The sequence below is a fragment of the Talpa occidentalis genome, unplaced genomic scaffold, assembly GCF_014898055.3.
Source record: "Talpa occidentalis isolate TD23 unplaced genomic scaffold, MPIMG_talOcc4v2.1 talOcc4.10, whole genome shotgun sequence".
NCBI classification, from domain to species: Eukaryota; Metazoa; Chordata; class Mammalia; order Eulipotyphla; family Talpidae; genus Talpa; species Talpa occidentalis.
Genome location: NW_023600993.1, coordinates 42150631 through 42166707, shown reverse-complemented (window position 1 = coordinate 42166707; position 16077 = coordinate 42150631). Strand labels below are relative to the sequence as shown.

Here is a 16077-nt window from a genome sequence, read left to right as displayed (position 1 = left end):
GTCAGATAAGATGATTACTAGCAGTACTAGATCAATGCCTAGTTAGGGTTTCTTCTAGGTCTCTGCTAAGAGGAGTAATCTCAAGAGCAACAGCAGTTTATTTACACAAATGGTTCGTACAACCTGCCACTTCTGGCAAGAGCTGCCTCGTCCTTATGGGCTGTCTTTCCTCCTGGGGTAAAGGAAATTTTTAACTCACCAATTTAGGTTTTTAGTTTGTCAGAGTCTAAACAGGACAATTATTCAGACCAGCATCAGTTCAAAGTGTTGATGAATGAAGGTAAAACCCACAGCACCATTGTGCTGAGCTTACATTAAACCAAGCACAGAGGGAGGTAGCTTGCCTTATCAAGTGAAAATATTTGTCAAACTCACTCATGCACTGGAAGGGCAGAGACTTTGGAGTTGAGGTCAAGTTTTGCAAAGGTCACATAGGAATCACAGTGATGATCAGGTTAAGACAAGAATGCAAATGGCCTCATTGTGAAGCCAGAACCAACTGGGTATTCATGTGTGGCCAGGCCACTCTTACAGGTTGGGGACAAAATAATCTGCAACCAAGGTGCCCCTTAGCTCAGCTGATTCAACAGGTGAAATGCCAATCTGACTAGCAATCTGTAGAGTGGGAACTTTGGGAGTCAGACAAACTTTCTGGACCAGCTGTGTCCATCACTAGTTGTTCAATGGTTGATGAGGGTTCTACCTCTTCCTAACATCAGTTTTCTCATCTGTAATATATATATAAAACTCTAACCTTAACTCTAGCTTAATGAGATTGTTGGGAATCATTGGCCTCAACGGAGGGGCTCAGCAATGAGGATTGCTGCTCTTTCGAAGGGTCAGACACTTTGACCCAGAGCATGTGGTTGCTTTGATCCCAACAGGCTTTATCACCCACAGGGTAATGTACTTTCTCATCCCTCTTATCTGAAGAGGGTGTTCACTGCAGATTTCCAGGATACTCAGGCATTTAAGTTTGAATTCTCAGCAATTTCAACCCATACCTTATATATCTAATTGATGAAAATTGTTGGTTTAGGACATAGAGACCAGGGTTGGAACATCTTTGGTATTAAAATTATTTGACATATATGTTCTTTGCTGATGATTTACAGTGAGTAAACCCAGCCCACATACAAAATTTGGATTTTGCAGACCCTTTTGTCCATTGGAAGTTTTTCATTTAAAATATCTTTATAGTTTATAATCTGTAATTTTAAACTCAGAAATGCTTTTCTATAGAAATAGTGTTTTTAAAGGGTGGTTGGAGATTTCTAGGGGCATTTCCAAATCCTGGAGGTAGCAGAAATATAGTACTTATAATTTCCATTGTTATGGGTTAAAAGACTTTTACAAAATATGATTATTAAGATATCAAAAGTGACATCAAAGGCAAAATAATACTAAAGTTAAGTATATCCAGAGTAAGAACTGAAAACTTCCTGAGGTCTCTAGGTAATTACTCAAATCCTACATCTGGTATTTTAACTATAACTGTGAAGTCGAGTTCATAGCCCTGAGGTCAAGCAGTGGGAGGTAGTTTCATGGGCATCCACCCACACAGCTTCTGGAAACATTTACCACATTGAAGAGTGTTTAGTCAAGTTGGTGAATTTAAATACCTCTTTTAAAAAGGAAAACTTTCTCATAGACCCCCAATATAAGCACACTTATTTTTGCAGATATTAGATATATAAAATTAGATATGGCCACAGCTCTTATAGAACTATTAAATACACACTGAAAAATGAACAAAAGTGCAAAACCAATAAAGTTAACAGCAAATTAATGAAAAGTATTTCGAAAAGTAAATTAATGAAAAGCAATTTCTTTTGTTAGCAATTTATTTTATTTAAATATTTTATTTTATATAATTCTTACATCTTTTTTCATCTTTGCACAATGTATGCATTTTCGTTTTGGTTATATTCCCCATACAATTGCACCTCCCCTTTATTTTGACTCTAGTCTTTCCTTTCCCCGCCCCTCTCTTCCCCCACCCCGTACCCCCCTCATAGTGTGTCTCTGGTTAAAATAAATTGCCACTTGCAATGTGAATTGTACAGCTCTCATGTGTTATTGTAAATTAGGTGGGTTGATACCAGCTTTTAGTTTACAGAATTTCATGGAGTCATTTCCCTTCACTTGGCCTAAACAGAGTACATAAAGTTCATTTCTGTGCCTCTTTCTATTGACCACAGTTGCCCATTACTGGTGCCATGGTAAGAGAGGACCTACAGACCTGGAGACTCCAGTGAAGGTGTATACAAGATAGACCCTCGAGAGCAAATTTTCCAAATGCCCTTCTGGGTGGAGAAGGGCTCCTGGAAGGGCAGTATAATAGCCATTATGTCATGGACTAAATATTCATGAAGTGATGTGTGGGTCAACAGAGGAGCAATAAGAGTTTTCACAACTCAGCCTTTGAAGCAAAAAGAAGAAAACTGCTGCTGAAGGGTGAAGGCCTGGTCAGAATACCCTGCTAGGGTTTAATCCACTCAGACAGGAGGCCACTGTACTCTGCACTACACAAGCTTTTGGGTATTTGAAAATGGAGCTGTTCTCAATTAAGAAGGGCTATAATTATAAAATACACTGGATTTCAAGGCAGTATAAAAAAAGAATGTAATCTCTGTAATAACATATTGCTTACGTATTGAAATGACATATTTAAGTCAATGTCTAAAATGTTATCAAAATTATTTTCAGCTGTTTCTCTATTTTTTGACATGGCCTGCATTTCATTTCTATTAGACAACATTTCCCTACCACTTGATCCCACTCCTTCTAACGCATCAGTGAATCTGATTGGATCTACTTTCATTTACTTATTCCAGTCACTTCTTTCCCTCCTCATGAGGACACCTTAGTCCAAGTTACCATTGCTCAAATACAAGAATCTCCTAACTGACCCTATGTCTATTTCAATGTATCTGTCAGTGAAATCCTCTCAAACCTTTCACATCATGTCTCTCTTGCTCAAACTCGTTCAATTACTTCCCACTACCGTTAGGATAAAGATAAACCTGTTGCCAATACAATAAGATCCCACATGATCTGACCCTGCCAGCCTTTTCCCTTGTATCTTGCATCACAATTTTCTCTTCACGTATCCAGCCAAACAGGCCTTCTCAAAAAAAAAAAAAAAAAACCCAAGCTTGTTCTACCTCAGGACCTATGCACCAGTGATTTCCTTTACCTGCAAACCTCTTCTCCCTGATAGTCATATATAAGGTTCCTATGATCCTGGTTTAAGTGATGGCTCCTCAGAGAAGCTGTCCTTGACCACCTAATCCAAACTGGGCAAAGTGAGTCACATCCTTGGGATTTTCTTTGCTGCACATATCAGTTTTTGAAATTATTTTTCTCATGTGCTTACTTGTTTATGCCATCTTTCTCCTTACCCTAGAATGTAAGCTTCATCAGATCAGTGGCCCTGATTATACAGTTTATCAATATATTCCTAATACCTAATATATGGCTCAGTGAACAAAGTCATCTTGGGCAGAATTAAGTTTGTTTCATCCTGTACACTGAAAGGAGTAAGTTTAGAAAAGTACCTGTGAACACACAATTAAGAGTCTCTTCTTAGCTAATACAATGCAAGCTGCCTCATAAAAGTCATCAAATGTTCACTATCTGAAACATCTAATATTTTTCACTGCCAGATCCTAAAATACTCTAGGGTACAGGGGAATATCTTTAAATAAATGAAATAAATGAAACTGAAATCAAAGTCTCAATGATAGAAGAAGAGTTTGTTAATCAAAGTGATGACTTGAACCTGGAAAACAGTCTCACAGATTTTACCCTGTTAGAATTGCTCCTGCTCGAATGATCACAAGTTTCTGTTCAGTTTATATAGCATATTATAGATTTGTTGTAGAATAGGAAAATAAATATTACACCATTGATAACAGGGGTTTTCTAGTTCTTGCTATACCTTTATATGAAATTTCTCAATTTCTTAAGTTCTATTGACCTAAGGAAATGTTGATGTTATCTATGTGCAGAGGAAGGCAAAGGCCTGGATTTAATCATTTTCCTGGCTTCTAAAGAATCCACTGTGGAGATGCAAAGGCTAGATACCCATTATTAAAATCTTCTTGATCTTTAGTGGAAGATGAAAATTTGGTTTACCCTCAGACATCAGATATTTTTCAAGACTGCTTCATAGAACAGTCTGTTCTGACTCCAAGCCTATGGAGATGGCTTTGTTCTCTAGCCTGCTTGGTGAGGAGGTCCTCGTTCATTCACAATGTCTCCACAGAATCGTAACTAAGACTGGACTTTTTTTTTATAAACTTAACATAGGTCTCTCCCTCAGGATAATTTGTGGGTATGATATCAGTATTTGGGGGGTCATACTTCTGAATTTTTCTTTCTAAAATCCACACCTTACGTTCCTCTCCCCCTGCCCCAATCTTAGATAGGCTCAGATTAGTTTGAAAATGAAGTAAAGGGATGATTAAGAATATGAGATTTACAATGTCGAATCACTTATATCATGCTGGGAGTCAGTGAAATCACAGACTTAATAAAATTCTATGTATAGCCTTAATTTTACTTATAATTTGGGAAGGGAAAATAATTTATTTTTTTTTTAAGATTTATTTATACAAGAACCAGGGTACAGGCCAGATGTTCAGGAGGGTGAGAGGATTCACCAGAGACAGAGCAGGGAGCAGAACAGGCAGATGGACAGAAAACACTGCTGAGGGGAGCAGCAGATGAGACAGGAGAGGTCTGCCGTGCCATGTGAGTATCTCCCTGGCTGGCCGGGAATCGAACACGTGCTGCAGAGGCTGCGGACAGCTTCACAGTGTGGCACTCAACCACCTGTGCCACCAGGGAGGCCCGGGACAATAATTTAAACAATTTACAGTTTAATATTAGAAAAAAACATCAATATAGGATGGAATGAGATAAAAACTTTGCATGGATTTTCTAGCTAAACACTGACCCTTCCAAACAATTTTGCAGTTGGCAGTCTGTTCTGGCTACTCTCCCAGATCCAAACCTTTGGCAGTAATTTTTACCCTCTTTAGCATTAGGAGACTTAAGAGAAGGTTTTAGGATCATTAAGGCAGTGAATCTGCCCAAACCATGGCTGCTGGTATCTCACAAGTGAGCCATACACTCTTACAACATGGGGATGTGGCTGAGAAGTCTCACAAATTTACAAAGCAATATGGCACATTACCAAGAAAGCTGATTAATTCTATTTTCATAAATGTAGTGAAAAATAGGTATTTTTATTTGCTACACAAATAATTGCAGATTTAGGTCACTAAAATACAAAGCTTCTAGATCCAATTTCACCCAATTAAAACACACACACACACACACAAAGCACAAAAATATAATATAAACCAAATAGATCACCAAACAGCAGATTGAGGCATAAAATACACACCGTAGCTTCTTTAACTAGAGTTAAACACCTTTTGGGTCTCAGGGAAAACACAGAATGCCTTTGAAGAGAACTGTCACAGAAGGAACACAGTGGTTTGGAACCCAGTACCTGCCCGAGAATGGCCTAGACATGACCAGATCCTGCCTCCTGACACCTTTGGAGTCTAAGGGTCTATACTCCTAACACGTATATGCACAGCCTCCCATGTGCATCAGCGGCTACATGGTAGTTCATTACCTGGGGGCTGTGCTAAGAGGCCTACAAGTCACTCCCCACCTCTGAGAAGGAGGTGCCATATTTCCTCCCATTTTATGAGTAAAATCACTGAGTCTTACTGATTGTATTTATCGATATATGCACCCATTTAAAGGAACACACTTAAAGGAATGAGAAGGCAGATTATTTTTCTGTCTCTTAATCCAATAACCTGTGTTTGTGTAGAATGTCCAGAAATCCTATGTGAGATTACCTCTTCTGGGCTCAGACACAGAGGTTTGTAAGAGTAACCCTTTTTGTCCTCATGCAAAGGAGAAGACCTAAGAGTCTGTGTTTGTGGCGAGATCCTGGTGCTCCACAGGAAGCTTCAGGAGTTGAATGCAGTTCAGTATAAATAACTTCATTTAAACCAGGATGTGTGTTGTTCACACAACTTATTCCAACTGCAATTGCTTTGCCAGAGTGGCATTTAATCCCGTTTCATGTGATTTCACGAACCCTTGAACTACACAGGGTTTCTTCATGCCCTCATAGATAATGAAAGAATTTCGAGAACACTTGCAAAGTCAGTTGGCCAAAGTCAAAGAAACAAATGGAATGTAAGCTTTCCAGAGGCCCCTCTCCTGTTCCACATCTGCTGTGCCTTGGTGGATAGAGTGAGGCTGTCAAGTGGCCTGGCTGCAAGCTCACCAACTGACTTCTCAGCTGGCATATGGTAAAACTCAATTTTATCAGGGGATGGGAACAGAAGTGAAAGTGCCTCCAGGTTTCATGGCAACAGCAAGACACAGAGCTCAATTTCCTGCCTATAACAGAAGTGGGACCCCTGTTTATAGTCATTGTATCATGGAGACCCATAAGCAAGCAATGTGAAAATGTCATGTATGTGTTCAAATTCATGCCAGGAATTTATCTCCTGATATGTAAAATATCTGCGCTACAGAAAGAAGATATTTCTGATGTCTTTCCCACCTAACAACCACCTTTTAACTCAAAATCTATGTGTCCAATGTAAGAGCTGCCAACACCCCACAACGTATATTCTGAGAAAAAGAGAAGCTCAACTACTCAGAAATTCATAATCAGTAGAACCCCTAACAAAAAATTTTAAGAGCCATTTCTTATGAATACTTTAGAGTAGTAAATTCCACAGCATATAAAATGACTAAGTCCTGGGGCCTCCCTGGTGGTGCAGTGGGTCGAGCACAGCGCTGTGAAGCTGTCCGCAGCCTCTGCAGTGCGGTTTCAATTCCTGGCCGGCCAGGGAGAGACCCACTTCACGGCAGACCTCTCCTGTCTCACCTGCTGCTCCCCTCAGCAGTGTACTTGGGTCCTTCTGCCTGTTCTGCCCCCCGCTCTGCCTCTGGTGAATCCTCTCACCCTCCCATGCCTTCTGACCTATACCCCAGTTCTTGTATAAAAATAAATAAATCTTTAAAAAAAAAAAAAGACTAAGTCCCATAGGAATTTATTAGTAGTCTAAGAACAGTTCTATGAATAAATTATACAAACTATGAGACAATGTGTCAAAAAGGACAGAACTGTTTGCCGAAAATTTCTGGTAAACAGAATTACATCATATTTTATATGTGGCTAACCAGTTCAGCTGATAATTCATCCATTCAACAAATATTTATTGCCAGGCACCAGGAATTGTGAGATGAACATCCTCTTTATGGTCCCTGCCTTCTGGAACTTACATCTAGTGGAAGGAGACAATAGAACATACAAACATGCCAGTGCTAAGAGATGGAGGAGTGGTAGGAGAGGTTCAGGGATGTTTCTTGTACATACAACTTTGCTTAATGATCAATAGCTAATACTTTGGGGGACTCTTAAGGATGTAGCATGGGACCCGTTATCGTCAGTCATTATAATGAAGAGGCAGTGAATAGACAATTCCAGATAATAAGCTGTCAGATACTCACAATGTCAGAGCAGCCTAATAAAACACTTTGAACACAAAGTCTTGAGAAGCAATGTGAGATAGACGAGCAAACCTGGACATCAGGTAAACTCTGATGCTTCACTACTCACTATCTGAGTAATATCTGGGCAAGGTGCTTGAACCCAGTGGACCTCAGATTCCTCACAGGTAAAACAGGAAAGTTGTACTTAGTGCAAAAGGTTCTTGTCAGAATGACTTAATAAAATATAAAGTGTCTCTCCATTGCTGGTCACACAAAATAGTCAAAGAGATAGCTGTGATTCTTATTAACAAAATTCAGTCTCCCACTCTTACTGTGGGGCGACATGAGCCATAACCATGGCTTCCATGGAGACAGGCTGTCTCTGGAAACCAAGATTAAGAATTTTCCATGTAGGGCCTCCCCGGTGGCGCAGCGGTTGAGCGCTGGGTTGCGAAGCTGCCTGCAGCCTCTGCAGTGCCAGTTCGATCCCCATCGGCTGGGTGAAGATCCCACATGGCGCGCAGACCTCTCCTGCCACCCGCTGCTCCCCTCAGCAGTGTGTTTCGTTCAGTCTGCCTGCTCTGCTCTGCTCTCCACTGCTCTGGCTCTGGTGAATTCTCTCACCCTCCTGCGCTTCTGACTGTACCCAGTGCTTGTATGTATAAATAAATAAATAAATAGATAAATAAATAAATAAATCTTTAAAAAAAAAAAAGAATTTTCCATGTACTCCTCCTCCTTCCCAGAAAAATGGAGGTATATCTATTTATTACCGGTCGCTAAACCTTTATCCCAAACAAAAATGCAAATTTTAATATTTCACTGAGTACATGTTCTTCCAGTTATTGTTCTTTTCTAGGTATAATCTTTTGCAGGAGCTGCTGCTGTTTAAAGGTTAGATTTCAAAACCAGCTCACGCTGTTCCAGAATGCATCTCCATAAAAGGGAGAGAAACCTGCTCTGCGAACAGGTACTATTTTCCCTGCTCCCACATATGCACAGTTACCTTGGATTATAAGTCCCAGCATGCCATGAAGCAGACTTCCCCAGTAGGGAGCTGCTAGGAAGGAGTAAGGTGGATATAGAAAGAGAAGTGGAACAAAGAGAGAAAGGGACATAGGAGACATGTGGAGGAGAGACATGTAGCAAAGAGATAATTGGCAGAGACGCATGGGTAAGGGACATGTGGGAGGCTGCTGCCAGTCCTTGGCAGAGACAATGGCTGTCATTATCTTCATGTGTTGTATTTTGAGTCTCTCCTTCTGCCCCAACTCTCTGGGACCTGCCTAACTCCTTCCCTGTGGTTCCCTTCTAGAAGTTATCTTAGATGTGTGGCAAGCTATTGGGCCTCCATGGTCCCACATTGAACCAACTCTGTTTGACTGGGTATTTTCCCATGAGTTAGTGGGTAATTTGGGGAGTTTTACTAGGAAACAAGTATTTGAACTATTTCCCTCCCTCCTTCCCACAAACTGATTCTATTATCAATCTTGTCACACTAAGAGAATGCTTCCTTTGTCTTTGTGTGCACAGATGGCAGGACCCCTTTTATATCAAGTACCTCTTAACAGCTTGGAGTCCCTGGATACCCCTGTCATGTGCTAACAAAATCTGCTTGGATCTGCACAGTCTAGCTGAGAGGGGCAAACATGTAATAAGGAAGAAAAAATATCATCCATGGCTCATCCTTGAAGAAGTCCCTGTTCCCTTTTTTGGCTTTATATAGTTCCCTCCCCCACCCCTGAGCAGGTAGGTACTATTTAACACAAATTTTTCCTACACTGTTTTTTGTCAAGCTGTGAAGTTAATGTGCTTCTTTACCAAGTCTGGTTATTGTATCAATTGGCTATCAATCACCAGAAAGCAAATCCTCTTGGGGTCAGTGACATTCACTCAAAGTGAAAGACCCAAGACAATACCAAAAACTAAACCTTTTCTTTCCCCTAGTATCTTTAAAATAGACAAGGTAGAGTGATGTGAACAACCTTCCTCAAATTACAAGTTACATTCCTTTTATCAAAACAAACAGATAAATCCTTATTTTAATGTGTCAGTTGTAAATTCTCTTAGGGCACAAATACATAATAGTCTATTTTTTAAATACAGGTTGCATCCAACACCATCTTTAAGTTGAGTTAATGGTGTTATGCATCCAAAGTGGATTCAATATGGCAAATATTTGTTGACAAACTACATAATCCTCTATGTTTCTAGTTCAATTCTAAAATGTACCAAAAAATGTTTCCTTTGTATGGGTCTCCCTGGTGGTGCAAGGAGTTAAGTCTCAGTACTATGAAGATCACCAGCCACTGCAGCATGAGTTCGATCCCCAGCCAGGGAGCTGACCACATGGCGCAGCAGATCTCTCCTGACTCACCCACTGCTCCCTTCAACAGTCTATTTCAGTGGATCCACCTGTTCTGCTCCCCATTCTGTCTCTGGTCAATCTTCTCCACCCCCCACCTCTGGCCTACACCCCAGCTCTTATATGCATAAATAAAATAAAATAAAATAAAATAAAATAAATCTTTAAAAAAATGTTTCATTTGTAAAATCTTAGCAGATTGCTTGCCTGAATTTTCCAGATTGACCTATACTTTGTCTATGGTAGTTCCTGTTTTCTCCAAACACCTTCAGCTCCTACTCTGGTATTACAATAAGTGTTTCCCTTCAAGCTTGTTTGTATTCACAGCTCTAGGCTTTGGAAGATCTTCTACTAGGAGTAGGAACTCAGATGGTCTCATGCAAACACAAATGTTGCCTTTTCTTAGAGCGTCAAAGCCCAGCCTTTCCCTGGCTAATGAATAATCCCCTCCAACCACCCATAGTGTATGTTGAGTCTTTATTTGGTGTTGGGCACAATTATGAGTCATTTTACATGTTTTCTTTACCCTTTAAATAACCCTTTCAGTAGGATATACAATGGAAGGCATCTCTGAGGGAAGAATGACTAAAATTGAAGACAGTTTTATCCCAGATGATAAACCAGTGGCCACTACACATTGTATTTATACACAGATACACATATATCATTGAGTTCTGGCTTTCCTTAATGGGTTCATGGCATTAGCTTGAACCCATTTTGTCTGTAACTAAAGGTGTATATTACCAAACAGGAAGAGAAGGGTAAATGGTATTCTAGTACAGCTTGAATCCTATACAAAGAACATGGGGGTTTCTTCTCCAAGGTGGAAAACACATAGTACCAGCTGCTAGAGTGAGTATATCAACCAGTCCCCCTAAAATCTTTGATGAACAAAGGAGCATCTCAGTTGATGCAGGCCTATCTAGAACAAGTCAGAGTCACAAGAGCGCTTCCCCACCATTAAAATCGGAGACCCTCAGAAGGGATTAGTAAAGTACTATTGACAAAGTATGGGTTTAGGGTGTCATGAGGGGAAGCTCAGTAACCCAGGGCTCATAAATGTACAGATGCCACTGTCTTCAGGCCTGAAGGGACAGGGGAGGGAAAGTTTACTATAACCCAGAAGGGGAGGGCCATGTTGAACAATTCACCTAAAATTGAGCAGGAACCTTTATCTAGGGCATAGGCCAGGCTATGGTGACCTGGAAATGGGGCAGGGGGACAGGGAACACAGCCCTGGAACCCTTACTCCCCTCCCTCTGCTGGGTTCCCATAGGCTGAACCCAACAGGAACCAGAAGGCTAGGGAGAGCTCAGCCTCCAGGGAAGAGAATGAGAAAAAGGAAAATGGATCTGAAAGGACCAGTGGAAGATAACCCATTAATCAACCACCATTGTAAATGTGGAGGGAGCAGACCTTCGGTGTACAGCCTCAGGCAGTACTATCTCCTTAGAAGATACTACTTTTGTTTTCCTTTCATTGAGTTTATTGTTAGTTTCTATTTATGATGGATGATCCTGGTTTCTATTTAGAGATAAAGTTTCCTTTTACAATATATTTAAGTAAAAAGTTTTTAGAAGTCCATTTAAAGATAAATATGAAGTAAAGGAGAGCATAGACAGAAGGGGAAAACAAAGATAATGGAGGTGGTATGTGAATGACTGATGTTTGGGAAGCACCTCCCAGAAAACAGGGGCTATTGCCAGATTCTGAGCAGGAGAGAAATCGGATCAGTGCTCTGATTTGGGAAGCTTAATGTGGCTGCTGCTCTACCTTGGGCAGCAGGGGAGCTAGGAGATGGGAGGTAGTGACATTGGGGCTGGAGAGGTAGGGGTGGAAGGAGGTGTAAGGGGGAGAAGGTAGAGTCAATGGTATTTGGTAATTCATTGCAAGGAGGGTAAGAAAGTTACAAAGCAAGAGATAATAGCCGTTACCAAAATGGCCTTTCAAAAACATCTATTACCAGGAATATTAGAACTGATGTAGGAAATAATGTGACAGCAATCAAGGCCTGCTAACAGGTAGAGTTTTTATGTACTTCATCTCCTGTGAGGCCATCTGCGATGAAAGAAAAACATAAACATTGATCTAATGTGTGCCTATGCCTGATGTTTCTCCAGAGCAGCTGGGTTTGTTTTTCAGATTTGTAGCAGAAAAATTGGGAAGGTCAACCAGGCTTGGCATTTAGCACCAGGAGGGTAATTTTCATGCCTTGGATCAGCATCATAGAGGAGGTGATTTTACAGCACATAGATACTTAGGATGTTTATTTAGAGCTTTAAAGTAAGTCAGGAGATCTATTTCCTGAAAAGACTATTTAGTTAGAAAAGTGAAGTCAAATAGGCATAATCATCCAAGTGTCATATAAAAATAATTTGCAACTTGAGGTTAGGAACAGAACAGCTTATCAAGGTTGAAACAAAGCTATCTCCTAGTGAGAATTCTGAGACTAGTTGCTCAGTTTATACGAGATTAATGATGACACACACACACACACACACACACGTGTGCATGCACACACGCATGCAATGAAATTCTAGACCATGCTTTACTTGTATGAAAATTACTTTCAGGGCCTCCCCTGGTGGCGCAGCGGTTGAGCGCTGGGCTGCGAAGCTGCCCGCAGCCTCTGCAGTGCTGGTTCGATCCCCGGCCACCAGCAAGGGTCCCGCATTGCGCGCAGACCTCTCCTGCCACGGCCGCTGCTCCCCTCAGCAGTGTATTTCATCAGTCTGCCTGTTCTGTTCCCCGCTCTGGCTCTGGTGAATTCTCTCACCCTCCCGCACTCTGACTGCACCCAGTGCTTGTATAAATAAATAAATCTTTAAAAAAAATTATTTTCAGTTAAATCCTCAATTTCTGCTTCCTTTAGTTTTAACCATCATGTTTTCAAATGAACCAGTGATTCACGGGCACTAAGAGAAGGAAGAAACCTATCAGAGTGTCAAGTCCATCCCAAAAGATACCCAGGGGAGTGTTTCCTGCAGTTCACTTTCCATTGCTTTGTTCAGTACCTACTCCAGCAATAGGATTCTTCATCAGTCTAAGAGGCCCATGCGAGCCCTTTCTCAGTCTAAGAGTCCTCATCTCAGAAAAAAAATTCTGATATTAAGTCTTGTTATAACACTTGCTTCTCCTGATGGAACTACACTTCTTCCCTGCCATTATGCCCTTCAGTCCCTTCTGGATTCAACGAGGCGGCAGTATCTTTTCTCATCAGTTATTCTTTCCTTCTCCTTCATCATTTCTTATTTCTTTTTATCTGAATATTTCTATACCTTTATCTGTGTCTCTACTTCCTATAACCATAGTAACTGAAGGCTTTGACAAGACTGTCATTTCAACAGAGGCCCACAAAGGCCGGCTGCTTACCTTATGGTCTTCAACTCCAGTCCAGCATGACTTTTTCAGAATCCTGAGCATTTCAGACCTGAGTTAACTCCTCTGTGACCAGACACTATCCTGGACCTGCCACATAACCGAAGTATATAGTCAGCATGGTAGAGGTTCCCACCATGCTAGGATAAAAGGGATGACCAAAAAGTTGACTATTTGTGCACATTTAGAAGCAATCTAGAAAAGAATGCAGAATCATGCAGTTTTTGCCATTATCCAACTTTGAGTCTCTAGATCTGGATCTGTTTCCACATTACCAAAAGAAAGTATTGTAATGTACATCATCTAAGGGTAATTTATGCACTAAATCTCTAGAAAACAATCCCAATTTGAAGACATAACAGCGACATATCATACCTAGGATGGCCAGGTTTAGCAACTCAAATTAGGATGCCCAGATAAATCTGAATTTCAGATAAATGAGTAAATTTTAGTATGAAATAATTTAAGATGAAATTTTAAATTGAAATAATTTTACTTAAATTTGAAAGAATTTAAATAATTTTAAATAATTAAAAATGAAAATTTTGAGTCTTTTGCAATATTGGGGGCTATTTATACTGATATTTTATACATCATTCATCAGAGGTTCAAATTCAGCTGGACATATCAATAATTCATCTGATAATTTTAATTCTCACCCTCACCTGTAATCATCTTCGTTGGCATATAAATGGCTGAGATGACGATTCTGGTCCTTATTACCCTCATACTCAATGCCCTGATAGAACTCTCAAGACTTAGCTGATTTTCCAGTCTCCAATATTTCTAAATATATATATATGCTAACTTGTTTCTCAAGGTTCCTGAACAATCCAAATGAGTGAAAATATTTTTAAAAGTGTAAAGTACTACATATGTGCATTATTCACACTAAGCATGAAAGCCTACATCAAAACATGAAGATAAAAGTAGTAATAAGTATAGTTCCTATACTGTAGTCCTGCATAATTAAAAACTAGCTTTTCTCTCTATTCTTTTTTTTAAAGATTTATTTATTTATGCATACAAGATCTGGGATACAGGCCAGAGATGCAGTGGGTGAGAGAATCCACCAGAGACAGAGTGGGGAACGGAACAGGCAGACAGACCAAAATACACTGCTGAGGGGAGCAGCGGGCGAGACAGGAGAGGTCTGCCTCGCCATGTAGGTTTCTCCCTGGCCAGCCAGGGATTGAACTCGTGCTTCAGAGGCTGCGGATTGCTTCATAGTGCAGTGCTTAACCCCTTGCGCCACCAGGGAGGCCCTTTTCTCTCTATTCTTAAGAATAAAACTATGATTTACTTACTGCAAATTTGCTACAACCCTGGCACTGTTCTAGGGGTTTTGCATGCTTTATTTCATTTAATCTTCAAAACATTCCTGTAACAATGCAACTGTGCCACTCCCATCATACAGAATTAAAAAGCAGGTCAGCATTAGCAGGGTAAAGCAATTCATCCTAGTCCAGACAGCTCATCCATGAGAATGGGAGGGCCACAAAATTTTCACAGAATACAACAAATTTTAAGTTATATCTGAAAGCAAAGGGTCAAATATACCAAGAAACTCCAGAGAAAGAAGCAAGCCAGGAGCTCTGCCTCATTAGATAATAAGGCTAATTTTAAAGTTACAGTAATTAAAGTAGTGTGGTATTTGAAAACAGGAAGCCAAACAGATAAATGGAAGAAGAAAGTTTACAAACATGTCCATACTTATGATGGGAACCTAACTGGCTCTCTGACAAGAATCTAATAGGTTGTCACACAGTGAAATGGCACAAAGAGGTTAATAAAGAGTTAGACCATTGATTGTATAGAAAATTAAATTGAACCTATGGCTCAAAAACACACCAAAATTGAATCTGTATGCATCAAGACCTTAAAGGTAAAGGCCAAAACTTAAAACTCTTAGGCAAAAAAATAAAGATCAATATTTTTATCATTTAATGTAGAGAAGGATTTCTTAAGGTACAAATAAGCACAAAGAAAAATTGATAAAATATGACTATTCCCAAGTAAAGAACTTCCATTTGCAAAAGAAACAACATGTAAAAATACAAATACAAGAAAATGTAGCTGATGAGGGACGAGCCTAGACATGCTCAGTGCTATTCCACAGCCACAAGCACCCATGTGACTACTGAGCAACTGAAATGTGATTAGGAGGAACTGAAATTTGCCATAAGTATTATACCTGATTTCAAAGGCTTCACTAATAATTTTCATATTGATATTTAGGTATATTTAGATAAATATAAAATATGTTAAATAAGTTATGAAAACTAATTTGACCTGTTTCTTTTTACATAATTAATGTGTCCTTTAAATTTTTTAATTACACAGGTGGCATTATATTTCCATTCGTCAACACTAATCTAGAATGTCTAAAGAGTTCTTATGAGTCAATAACAAAAATCAAAACTAGGGAAAAAAAAAGAAAAAATCATGAAGAGGGTTTTCACAGAAGAAATCTAAATGGACATGAGATGTTCAACCTCATAGACGATCCAATATAATTACAAACAAAATTGCAATATACTGTTTGGCATCAGAGTAGTGAAACATAGGAACTCTTAATGATATGAAATGTTAGCAAGAGTGTGGAGCAATATGAATTCTCATGCACTCCTGGTGGGAATAGAGTTGGTACAACCACTTTAGAAAATAATTTGGCATTAAGCAGTAAAACTGAACATTCACACATCCTATGAAATGACAAACTCACTTCTAGATGTCTACCTGAGAAACTTTTGCTTATGTGTGATGTGAGATATGCACACCAATATTTATAG

The 16077-nt window shown here is 39.7% G+C and overlaps 1 long non-coding RNA gene across 7 annotated transcripts in view; it reads right to left on the bottom strand.

Annotated features, from left to right (window-relative positions):
* LOC119230640 (uncharacterized) overlaps positions 1-16077 on the bottom strand; it is a 587338-nt gene that overhangs the window by 290103 nt on the left and 281158 nt on the right. For 6 of the 7 annotated variants that reach the window (XR_008551838.1, XR_008551837.1, XR_008551844.1 and 3 more), the window contains exon 7: positions 13280-13375. The exons of the other annotated variant lie outside the window; for it this stretch is intronic. This is a non-coding gene — a long non-coding RNA (uncharacterized LOC119230640). The remainder of the gene's footprint in view (positions 1-13279; positions 13376-16077) is intronic. 7 annotated transcript variants of the gene reach the window in all.